Source organism: Chiloscyllium plagiosum, chromosome 26 (assembly GCF_004010195.1).
Source record: "Chiloscyllium plagiosum isolate BGI_BamShark_2017 chromosome 26, ASM401019v2, whole genome shotgun sequence".
Classification (NCBI taxonomy): domain Eukaryota; kingdom Metazoa; phylum Chordata; class Chondrichthyes; order Orectolobiformes; family Hemiscylliidae; genus Chiloscyllium; species Chiloscyllium plagiosum.
Window position 1 is genome coordinate 31,349,525 of NC_057735.1, and position 13,122 is coordinate 31,362,646.

Consider the following 13,122-nt stretch of genomic DNA (forward strand, 5'->3'; position numbering starts at 1 on the left):
TTGTTTTCATTTTTTTTACTTTCACTTTGATGTACTCACCAAGTGACACTGGTCCCAGATTGTTTCATCTCATCTACCTATTTCCCAATAGCTCATCTGCCTACTCGCCAAGAACAATCTTGCTTTTGTATGGGTAGAAACATTGCAGCCCTTGAACGACATGGAAATTACATGTTTGGAAAATATGGTGAGAGTGGCAGAACTGATATTCTTGACAACATGAAGAAATGTCTGTGACTCTGCAATCAAGTTTTGAACAGTGAGACAAGAATGTCATCAGTGAGCAGTAAGAGGCTATTTGCATGGATCAGCCTACAATGGACATCAGTCAGTATTGTTCCCTCTCATTTTTTTTCAGCTGTGTGGTCCATACCTAGCAGAAGTCAATGCTACAGTTGACATGCCAATGCTGATTGCCATGTGCAGAACCTAAAGAGTCTGAGCAGGAACATTGACAATCATCAACATCACAGGACACATTTCATGAGCAGCAACCATCCATGAAGGTTGGCATCAGACACATATCAGTCTTTCTACATCCTCACTGCACATCTCTGACCCACTTACAATATAGTTTCCCCCTGAATTCTGCACTTCGCGCATACAGCCACCTTTCATTATAATACTGCTACCAGGACACTTTCCACACAGGAACTAACATCCATCTCATGGCGGGGCACAGAATGTATTTTAGGGCCCCTTGCTTTCTTTCTTAGTGCTCAACCACTGTGCATCAACTTTGATGTTGACAGCATCCCTGCCCTGCCTTTTTAGAAACATAGAAACAAAGAAAAAATACAGTGCAGTACAGGCCCTTTGGCCCTCGATGTTGCGCCGATCCAAGCCCACCTAACCTACACTAGCCTACTATCCTCCATATGCCTATCCAATGCCCATTTAAATGCCCATAAAGAGGGAGAGTCCACCACTGCTACTGGCAGGGCATTCCATGAACTCACGACTCGCTACAGGAAGACAGGAAACAAGTGCTTGGGTGCAGTGATCATTCGGAGAGCCAGCGAAGATACTGTGGGATGAATGGTTTCCTCCGGTGCTGGAAAAATTCTGCAATTCAATCCAGTTGTTCTCATATTTTATTCTGCTATGTTTAATTTTGATCAACATCCTTCCCCTCACAACTGGTGAGGCTTTGGTCTCACAATGGCAACCACCTTTCATCTGGATCAGAATCACTTTAGGCTGATTTGGTGCGAAGCTGTTTTTAGTTTCAAATCAGACATGAGGAAAGGGTGAAATATATCACTCCAAAAATGAGAGGGGGGGTGCACAGATGGGAAAATGTTTCACGTTCCAGAGTTAAGCTATACACAATTTGTCATTCTAACACTACAGAGTAAAAGTGACAATGGTTGATCTCAGGTACAACTCGAATCTCAATTCAAACTGCTACACAACACAAAAGTCATCTCCAGTCTGTACAGAAAAAAAGCAAGACCAGGATGTTCATAAAGCCCTTGTGAAATGTTCAATGTCAATAATTCAGGATAGATATCTGATAGAAGCAAACTGTAAACATGATAAGTAATTATTTTTAAAATTATAATGTTATCATTTTCTTGAGTGAAAATGATAGAAGGCACCATTGTGAATTGTTATAGCCAGTGGAACTGAAGTTGGCAGCAGCTGTGAAGAAAAACATATTGCTTGTTGTAGGAAAACTGCACCACATTGGAACACAATTAACAGTTAGATGAAAGGATTCTATTGTATATATGTTCAAAATTATGAATTATGCACATATATTAAACAATTAACTTCATAAACACCAGTGTTACAAAAAAGAAATTCAATCTAGTAAAACATCCATAAAATCATCACAACAGTTTAATAAAAGAACTTACTTTTTCATCACTTCTGGCTACCTGTTATACTTTGACTTTCAGTCACATTCCTGATGAAGAGCTTATGCTCAAAACTTCGGCTCTCCTGCTCCACGGATGCGGCCTGACCGGCTGGGCTTTTCCAGCACCACACGTTTTGACTCAGATCTTCAGCATCCGCAGTCTTCACTTTCTCCCCTTACTTTGACTTTCACTTCATCTGTTCACTTCTTATTCTATTATGTCTCATCCATTTTCAATGAAATCTCTTATTGTATGTCTGAATTTCTTTCTCACAATCATTCTGCCTCCTTCTGACTGACTTACTAATTATTGTTTTGTGATCTATCATCCTATATTTCTCTGTATCCCTTGGCTCTTGTGCATATCCCTTCATTAAAATACTGTATTTCCTTGCCTTACCTTTGACTCAACACAGGGTAGGAAACAAGATGGGAAGCAAAAACAGTTCTGAAGTGAATGCAGCAACCAGATAGTGCTGGAACTTGAGAATCTGGACAGAAGCGATAAAGGAGACTGGCTCCAGACAGCACAAAAATACACTAATCTAGCAATAGAATTAAGGAAGACGTTTTTTGCTGCAGTTAGCAAACCGAAGCTTGTCAGTAAATCAGGTGTATTTCAGTCTGGGGACCTGGGGCAGATTACTTAAGGCATGTGGTCTGCCAATCTACACAGCTGTTAAGGAAAGTAGCAATGGATCCGTACATGCACTTGATGCCTACAAAGCAATAGGGTATATATCCAGGATTCAGCAGCATCTGCCAGGGCAATAAAATGGCCAGAGCAAGGCCACCAAAATTCACAGCCTGGGTCACCCAGGCACAGCTTCCTACAGGAGCTCACAAAAACAGATTTCCAAAATAAAATATCAATGCTAAATTTGAAAACATCATTGTGAATTATTGTTTCAGAATTAAAAGTTGTGGCCTTGTTACTAATTATTTTTAGGTGAATATACTCAAAGGGAAAATGAACATGAACAAATTGAAGACTGATAGTTTTTTAAACACGCTCAAGGCAATGCTTGATCCCTATTTAGTTGGATATTTGAGTTAACGAGAATTATATCAGGGTTCTTCCTGCTCTACAGGTGTGTCAAGCATTTGAATTGTGATGGATTTCACAGCAGGGCACGACTGGGACATGTTCAATTGGCGGGACTAGTCCTCACCCTCAACAACTTCTCCTTCCAATCCTCCCATTTCCATCAGACCAAAGGGGTAATAATCATGGGCACCCGCATGGGCCCCAGCTATGCCTGCCTCTTCATAGGATACTTGGAACACCATCTTCCACAGTTACACCTGCACCTTTTCCTTCGCTACATTAATGATTATATCAGTTCCACCTCGTGCTCCCACGAAGCACCTAAACAGTTCAACTTCACTAACACCTTCCACCCTGACCTGAAGTTCACCTGGACCATCTCAGATCTTCCCTCCCTTTCCTGGACCCCTCCGTCTCCATCTCCAATGATCGACTCAACATGGACATTCATTTCAAACCCACCGACTCCCATAGATACCTGGACTACACCTCCTCCCATCTCCCATCCTATAAGAATGCAATCCCTTACTCCCAATTCTTCTGCCTCTGCCATATCTGTTCCCAGGAGGAGCAATTCCACACCAGGACATCCCAGATGGTCTCCTATTTCAAGGACTGCAATTTCCTCCCCATGTGATCAATGCCCTCCAGCAGATCTCCTCCACTTCCTGCACCTTCACCCTTGAACCCCACCCCTCCAACCACAATAACAATAGAACCCCCTGATCCTCACCTTCCTCCCCGCTAACCTCTGGATATAGTGCATTATCGTCTGCCATTTCCGCCGTCTACAATCAGACCCCACTTACCCCCACCTCTGACCCTACTAAAACATTTAAACCCTGGAACCTGCAACAGCCAATCCTGTCCCTGTTCTACCCATGTCTCCGTAATAGCCACAACATCGAAATTCCAGGTACCAACCCATCTGTGCTTTGCCTCCTTCATTCAGACTTCAAGACTCACAGGACTCTATGTTGACTTGCTGTTTTGTGCAAACACAAAGTCAGGCAGCTTGTCATGGTTGGCAGCAGTGATCTGTGAAGGGCGTGGACATGTTGTTTTCTGGCAATGTGTTACATTAAAGTTACACCCGTGTGATGTGCTAGCAAGAGATGTGGGTAACACACTACATGTGCTTCAACTAAACAGCCATGTCTCAAGTCTTCAGTCAAGTCAAGAAATACAACCTTCAGTCAGGGTATCCAGCATAGTATGTCAAGGGCAATATCTGATGTTTTGCAGGGGCTTGGACACAGCTTAGGCTGTTAGGGTAGGTAGGTCTGTATCACTAGTCTAAGGAATGTGATATGTCAGCCAAAGGGCTACACAAAGATCAGTCAGGGATCAATAAAAGTCAAAGTCACTGCTGTGGTACAGAAGTTGGATAAATCAATTGTCTACATTAGAAGCAGCACACTAGGCTACAGAGATGACAATAATTGTGAAGGATGGGGAGGGACAATTCCATATATAAGGGGGAAAGACAGTAGTGAATTGGAGAACATGGATTATTAATGGTCATAACCACGCTGGCTTCGATGGGGGTCAGTGGAGTACGACGGTTGACATATCTAAGTAGGACTGAATTCAAGGTAATGTTATGAGATAAAATGGTAGCTGAAGAGGTGGATCAGAACTTGTGACAGCATAGTACTGATCGACTCAACAGGGAGTGCAAGGGGAAAAACAACATGGTGGTACTGGTGGGGTCGGGGATGGAGTGAGCATTTGATTAGCAGACTTTGTCTGGGACTCATTGTGCCAAGCATGACCTGCACAATTTTTGAATGTACAATGAGAAATCAAAAATGGTTGCAACCACACAAAGAGTGAGCAGAGTGTGTTTTTTTTTTCTGTCTGAGAGTATGGAATCTACTTGTGAGTAAGGTGAGGTTGGACTCAAAAATATTAACTCTGTGTTTCTCTCTATAGATGTTGCCAAATCCGTTGTGTTTCTTCAGCACATTTTTCTTTGCCTTCAAGGGACAATTGCATTAATTCGGCACTTACACCATAACAGTTGAAGTTATCTGTAATCATTGTACCCTGTATATGAAATGCATGCAGTGTCTATCCAAATCATGGTCACAAGCTATCTTTACCATGACATTGGTTATTGCTTTGCACAACTGAAGCAGTAGGGTTAAAATCAACTAGGTAAAAAATGACTGCAGATGATGGAAACCAGAGTCTAGATTAGAGTGGTGCTGGAAAAGCACAGCAGTTCAGGCAGCATCCAAGGAGCAGTAAAATCGACGTTTCGGGCAAAAGCCAACTGAAGCAGGCAAAGAGGGGATATGATGAACGCTGTTTTCCAAGGAGGAAGATGAGGACATTGAGTAGGGAGGAACATTACCTTCAGCATGATAGAGTGCTGCAGTGTCATGCACTGTGAGATAGATGGGACTGAATTGACACTTGTTTCCAACAGACGTATGTTGGATGCAGTGATCACTAATTTACTGTAAATATGTTGTTGATCCTGTCTATTCCCAGAAGCAAATGCAACTTTTTTCTGTTTCTTTGCTTTTCTTGTTGATGAATAACAGTGAATGTTTCCAACCATTTGAAGACTTTTCAGACTGCCACAGTCCCATGTTAAATAATGAGAAATGTTAGGCTATACTGGAAAGAACTGCACTTCTTTGGACAGGGTTCTAAGGTGGGAAAATGCTTAGGACAAGTAATCTATGTAGCTTGGTGATAATGTAAAGTAACAATATATTTACAAATGGGCATCTGTGTTTGCAGGGAAGTGTCAACCATGTTACCTATGGGCCTGCAGAAGTGCTTCCTTTTCATTTCTGTACCACATTATGTGTCATGAAGAAAGGTTAAAAGAGCTAGAGCTTTTCTCATTAGAGCAAAGAAGAATGAGAGGTGACGTGATAGCGGTGTACAAGACAATGAGAGGCATAGAGTGGATAGCCAGAGACTTTCTCTCAGGGCGGAAATGGCTTTCACGAGGGGACATAATTTTAAGGTGATTGGAGGAAGATTTAGGGGAGACATCAGAGGTAGATTCTTTATGCAGAGAGTGGTGGGTGAGTGGAATGCATTCCAGCAGTAGTAGTAGAATCAGATACATTAGGGACATTTACATCACTCCTGGATAGGCACATAGATGATAGTAAAATATAGGGTATATAGGTTAGTTTAATCTTAGACGAGGATAAAACTTCAGCACAACATCAAGGGCCAAAGGATCTGAACTACTGTTCTATGTTCTATATAAATGCAGGCCTGGCCAGTGACACCCACATCCTGTGAATGAATTAGAAACAAAGCATGTGAAGTGCAGATCCTAGCTACCTGTGCTTGAGCTAATGCCCAGTTGAACTTTAACAATGGTACTGGCTACAGGAATCCTGGCAAAGCCCAGTGATGGCATGTTGCTGAGGAGAAGATGAGTGAGCAGAACACCATTGAGGGATGGTGCATATCTAATGAGGCAAGCTGTAAAGAGAAAACTCACTAGGGTGTACAGAGATAAATGCCCCAAGATTGAAACTTAGACAATTTCTGGTAAAATTTAGCTCAGTCTTTCCTAGAACTGTAATATCAGCAAATATTACCCAACCTAAGTTAGAGTAAACCGCATATTGTAGTACTAGATTGATACGTAGACCAGAACAGTTAAGGGTTCCTGTTCTTGTGAGTTGTTGGCAAACTGTTGGATTTTTACAACAATCTGGTCATTTTTATGGTCAATTTCTGCCCCTTTACATTTCCTAGTTATTGAATTAGTTTCATATTGCTATTGTAGATAAATGCTGAATTTCACATAGCTGGGTTATTATGTTTATAACTTTGGCAGGCTAGAAATTTGAGGCCGGAAGAAAATAAATAAGCGTTAAACATTGCAGGATACAAATATTTCCTCATTGTATTATCTAGTAAAATTATTGAAGACATAAATGTATCTACAGTGACTCTATTTTAACTACATGTATTAACTACAGAAAACATATTACACTGCTACGTGAGCTGTGTCTCAGATAGTAGCATTGTTAGCGATTTTTTAGAAGATTTACAGCTCAGGTTCAGAAAGATGTGGGTTCAAGTCTCACTTGAGGAGTTGAGTATAAAAATTCAGGTGATCACTCCAGTGCAGTGCTGAGGAGGTTTTGCACTGTTGGAAGTGCCATCTTTTAGATGAAACATTAAACTGAAACCTTTTCTTCCCTGTCAGGTGGATGCGCAAGTTCCCGTGAAACTATTTCAACGAAGAACAGAGATTTATTTCCAGTGGCACAGAGAATATTCATCCTTCAATCAATATCACAAAAACAGATTGTTCATTCATTATCACATAGCTGTGTTCCTATTGAGTGCAAACTGGTTGAGTGCAATTACAACAAATTCTTTGTTGGTTGTAAAGTTCTTTGGGAGTCTTGTAATTGTAAAAGTGGAATATAAATACAAATGCTTTTTTCACACAATACAGCTAAAGGCATATATATTTATTTGACAAACATTCTGAAAACATTTCCCCAAGTTTGGATGGGGACTGAATTACCTTTGTGTGCTCTGGTCTTGGTGTCCCTGCTTTCATTGGAATACTAACTAATGGAAAACACCAAGGGAGACTGACTAGAAATAACTGTGAATATATATTTCTGTGGAATATGTTGAAAAGTGTACTTCTGTATGTATTTCCTGGCTTTAAGACTTGCTTTTCTGTTGCCATATTTTGGTCATAATTTTTTGTGTGACCTTTTATCATTATGCATTTCTGTGGCCACATTTTTATTGGGAAAAAAACCCCATCTCATCAATTATAAAATCTGATATCATGGGGAGTTCTGAGTTTTAGTGAGTGGCATGTTATGGATCAGACCAAACCCCCTCAAAATGTGTTAAGAAGATAGCCTAGCCCTTAATGTTTTCTTATTTTAAAGGCAAGTGCCTGGCATTGTGTTCTGGATGCAATTCAATTGGTCAAACTACCAGATTTGAAGCAAAACACACTTTATTCATACATATTCATGTAGTTAAAACACAACAAAAGAAATTTTAAAAATTGGAATAATTTAAATCTATTGGAAAACTTAACAGAATAACAGATTTTTTAACTGCTAAACAGCAACTGTTCCAACAAGGTAACATCCTATAAATACACCCTTAGCAAAGACAAATTCAGTAAAATTGATTGTCTTACATGCAAGTCTCCATCCCAGGAGGAAAAACATCAAGAGAAAATTCTGAGAGGAAGACAGTAGCAGGGAGAGATGTACTGCAGCTTCCAAATCTGACTTCAAGACTCTAACAACTGCTGCTACTAAACAACTAAGACTCAAAGTCCTGGTTCTGTGGAGCTTGACCCCATCCACTTGGGCTGCTTCTATTGTTCCAACTAAAAAAAAATTCCTAGGCCTCACAAACTGTTTACTTTACTGGCTTTGAAGCAGACTACCCGACATATCTGTCACAATCTTTCTTCAATGAAAAAACCAAGACAAAATACACCTCTTAAAGCCATAGTATCAACACAGGCAGTGTTGAAAGAGATGTCAGTCAGGATGTCTTTACATCCTTACTCTCTTATTTGTTTTCTTGTTTCTGTTTCAAGACAGAATGCTTTACACCACTGAATAGAGATGGTAGAGGGTCCAATTTGTTTTACCATTAAACTGTTGCTTCCCTGATGACAGTTTCCAGGAGATTGGTCCTGCCTTTGTAGGAGAAGCTCCTGCTATACTTTGTCTGGATTTCAATACATCTTTCCACCCTGAAGCTACCAACTCTATAGTTTTTATCAGTACCATATAGTTATTTGGAATAGGCCAATTTATTCCTGATGAAGAGCTTATGCTCGAAACGTCGATTCTCTTGCTCCTCGGATGCTGCCTGACCAGCTTTGCTTTTCCAGCACCACACATTTGACTCTAACTCATCTCATGCAGTCTGTAGCCAATTCCTCAAGACTAAGAACAAGTGTGATTAAAATGTGGAACTTGGTACCAGTTTGAGGTGAATCAATACACTCAAAGGGAAGCTGGGTAAGCATATGTGGGAGTAAACAAAATATTGTTATGTTCATGGGGTTGGATGAAGACAGGACGAGAAGAAGATAGACCTATTGGGTTGAATGATCTGTGCCTTAAATGCTTTGTAATACTTTGTAACTGCTCAAAGCCATCCTTTCTGACTGTCTGCAGAGTCTCAGTAAAGATTGAGACATCTTCCATTTCCCAAGCTGCTGCCAAAAACACTGCATAGGACCATTGATATAAGAAATGAGCACAGAAATAGATATTAATGATAATTCTGAATTATTTATATTAGCTTTTACAAAGATGGAATTAAATGACATATTTGTTTTCTGGATTTAGTATTAATGTTCGGGGACCAGAATTTTCTGGAACAGAGCATCATACAGTTAGTCCAATTATTTAGGCAATTTTCTGCACTCTTCTGTTCAAAGTATTTTGCTCTGTAACTAACTGAAAAGTGTGACCTGATAAGAGAGCAACAGGGACAACAGGATGTCCGGGTCCTGAATGAATGATTGGATAAAAAGCATATTCCCTAAACCAGTGAGATTCATAGACTGAGAAACAGATCAAACTAAGAAAGAGAAGGAATTAAAGTGGGCGAAGTGTGATCAAATCAAAAACTGTGAAAGAATGTGAGGGAAAGAAAGATTGGATTAAAAGAAAGTGATAAAGGAACCAAGAGAAATGAGCAATATTGAGCAGTTATGTCATCTGAAGATAGATACTGACAATAATTAATTACAAAACTTAAAATTCTGCGGCGAGATTATCTGGACATAGTGTGCAAATGCAGCAACTTTATGAAAACTCACAGGGAAACTAAGAATGTGTTGCTGTTTTATAAAGTTAAACGTGGAACATACAAATCAACCTGCAATTTGTAGCTAAATGGAATTGATAGGGCATCTCTTTCACCCCACAAATTGCTGTCTGATTTGCATATTTTTAACAGAATGCATCACTATTTTTGATTCTATATTTCCAGCAAATGCTGGCTCATTATAGTGCAGTGTGGCTTAGAAGCATAAAGCTGGACTGAAGGATGTAGCAAGGATGGTAATACAAGAACTGTTGTATTTGGATATGTGAGTGATAATTCATGTGGTGATCTTTTGGATGGATTTGTCTCAGCCAGGGGCACTGATGCTCAGTACTGCTCAGCTCTTTCTCCTGGTTACACTACTCTTCATCCTTTCACTTTTCTTCCAGCTGTTATTTTCGCTGCCCAGATATTGGTAAGAGCTGGTCCATCATGATTGCAAAGTTATAAAAAAATGCAGAAAACAGCAACAAATCTGGAAACATAGCTTGGCCAGCACCACAAAAGTTCTCCTCAGCGATCCAGGAGATGGGTGTATTGCTTGAGTCCTAACTGGTCTTTGACGATGCTTTCGGTGACAGCTTGATGTGCCCAGGTTCTGAACAGAAGTCATGAACTATGCAACCCATGTAGCCAAGCCATGACTCGATTGCATGTTTGGAATAAAGGTGGCATAAGGATGAAGAAATTATGGTTTGAGTCTTGTGTTGTGGCTGAAAATCTGCCTTTGTTAAGTGAAGGCACCTTAGGTAAATGAACAGTGCAATAAATGAGCAGAGAAATTCAGGTATAATAAATGTCCCCTTAAGACCAGATGTTGGTCCAAACTCAGCCCAACCAAATTACCCAGCTCTGTAGCTAAACTATTTTGAAAGCAGCAAAAGCAGTCTACTATTAATCAGCTGTCAGTGTTAAATTGTAAATTCAGAGAATAGATGAATAAATGGCTGCACTCTGGAAGTTAATCTGCACTCTGGAAAGAAGGTCAGCAACTAACAACCATCTAACAGGTATCTAACTGAGCTGTCCTTGCTACTGATTACCATAAGTTCTGAATGGATTTGTCACTGAGAGTTCACCCAATTTCATGCATGTTGTCATAAGTAATACACTACCCTTTCTTAAATACCACAGTGGATACCTTGAATCATTCCTAAGGACATGCAAAAAGATGCTAAGCCCAAAAAGACTGGCAAAACCAACATATTGGAAGCTTAGGTGTTGCTTCCATTAAAATGTCTGAGGTGACAACCAATTTCTAGCCCAACATTCATTTATATGTACATGAAGTTTGAGGTTATATACTTTGGTAGGAAGAATAGAGGCATATACTGTTTCCTAACTGGAAAATGCTTTGGAAATCTGAAGCACAAACAGTCTTAGCAGTCCTAGTTTAGGATTCTGTTAAGGTTAACATGCAAGTTCAGTTGGCAGTTAGGAAGGCAAATGCAATGTAAATGTTCATTTCAAGAGGGCAAAAGTATAAGCGCAAAGATATACTGCTGAGGCTGTTTAACACTAGTCAGGCTGCATTCAGAATATTATGAGCAGTTATGGCCCTGTATCTAAGGAAGGATGTGCTGTACTGGCGGGGTCTAAAAGAGGTCTACAAGGATGATCCTCAGGATGAAGGGCTTGTCGTTGAAGACCAGCTGAGGACTCTGGATCTACTCTGGTAGTTTGGAAGGATTGTGGGCGGGGGGGTGGGGGGGATCTGATTGAAACTTGCAGAATACAGTGAGGCCTGGATATAGTAAACGTGAAGCTGATGTTTCCACCTATAGGAGAGACTAGGGCCCGAGAGCACAGCCTCCGAGTGAAAGGACGACCCTTTTGAACTGAAATGAGAAGGAATTTCTTCAGACAGAGAATGGTTAATCTGTTGAACTCATTGTCACAGAGAGCCATGGAGGCCAAGTCATGAGTGCTTTAAAAAGACAAGGATAGATATAGATTCTTGATTAGTAAGGAGATCAACGGTCACGGGGAGAAGATAGGAGAATGGATATGATAAACATACGAGCCATGATCGAATGGCAGAGCAGATTCAATGGGACAAATGGTCTAATTCTGCTGCCATATCTTGTGGTTTAATATTTCTGTCTGTCTACACACACATGCATATACACATATATTGCTAAATGTTTAGTTTCCAATCTTGAATCTAGCTACCAAATAGTGTTGACGACAGTCAGTGTTCAGTTTAATTGATTTTCAAATTGGGTGGTTTCAAAATTTCCAGAAAACAATATGTGAGTTTCTACCAAAATTCCATTTTTTTCCAACTCGCTTTTGTAACTTAAAATGTAGCTTAGGTGCAAACTTGTAGCTGAGGCCATAATTCCATGTCTCACTAGCAGACATTTTAAATGAGCATCTTTTCGAATTGAAACATTCATCTCCCTTTTATGATCAACTACAGAGGCAGAAAATAGATACATACCAATGCTATTATTGATTTAGTCGTATAGATTTCCTTAACTGTTCTATTGAAATCTGAGTTTATGTTTCAACTTTATTAGTTGTCCTTAAAACAAAGATACGCGTGCAACTTTTTGTAACTATTGTCACTGGGAACTAGTTTATTTTCAGATATTAACTCGACCAGCATGTTATATATTGTGGCTATGTCCAGTGGAACCATCTGACAAAATTTAGAATGATTCACTGACGCTAATCATTCTTATTGGCTTTAGTTTAACTTATTGATATCAAATGGAGAAGATACCAAGTTCCCATGAATTTTCTTCGACAGAAGTGAAGTTCAGTCTTGTAGAACAAAATAAGTTTATTACATAGCATTTCATAGCTAGTTACATTATATCTGAGTTACATAAGAGTATATTGTAAGGCCCCAAGCTATGCTGGGAAGGCAATGACCTAGTGGTATTATCACTAGATTATTAATCTAGACACCCAGGTAATGTTCTGGGGACCTGCATTCAAATCACATCATTGCAAATGGTGAAATTTGAATTTAATAATGATCTGGAATTAAGGGTCTAATAATGACCATGAAGCTGTTGTTGATTGTCAGGAAAAATTGATCTGGTTCACTCATGCCATTTAGGAAAAGAGATGTACTATCCTTACCTGCTGTGACCTATATGTGACTTCCAACCCACAACAATGTGGTTGACTCTTAACTGCTCTCTGGGCAATTTGGGATTGACAATAAATATTGACCTGGAAAGTAATGCCCACATCCTGTGAAGTAATTTTGAAGTAAACTTAAGTATAAGTCTGAATTACTGTTAGCGACATAGATATAATACTGGTTAGTTCCTCCCAGAAGTGATCCTTTCATATCCTGATGGGTGGGGCTTATCTCATGACATTAGTTTAGTTAAATCTTTCAGGTAATAGCTGCCTTACAAAACAAAAATCA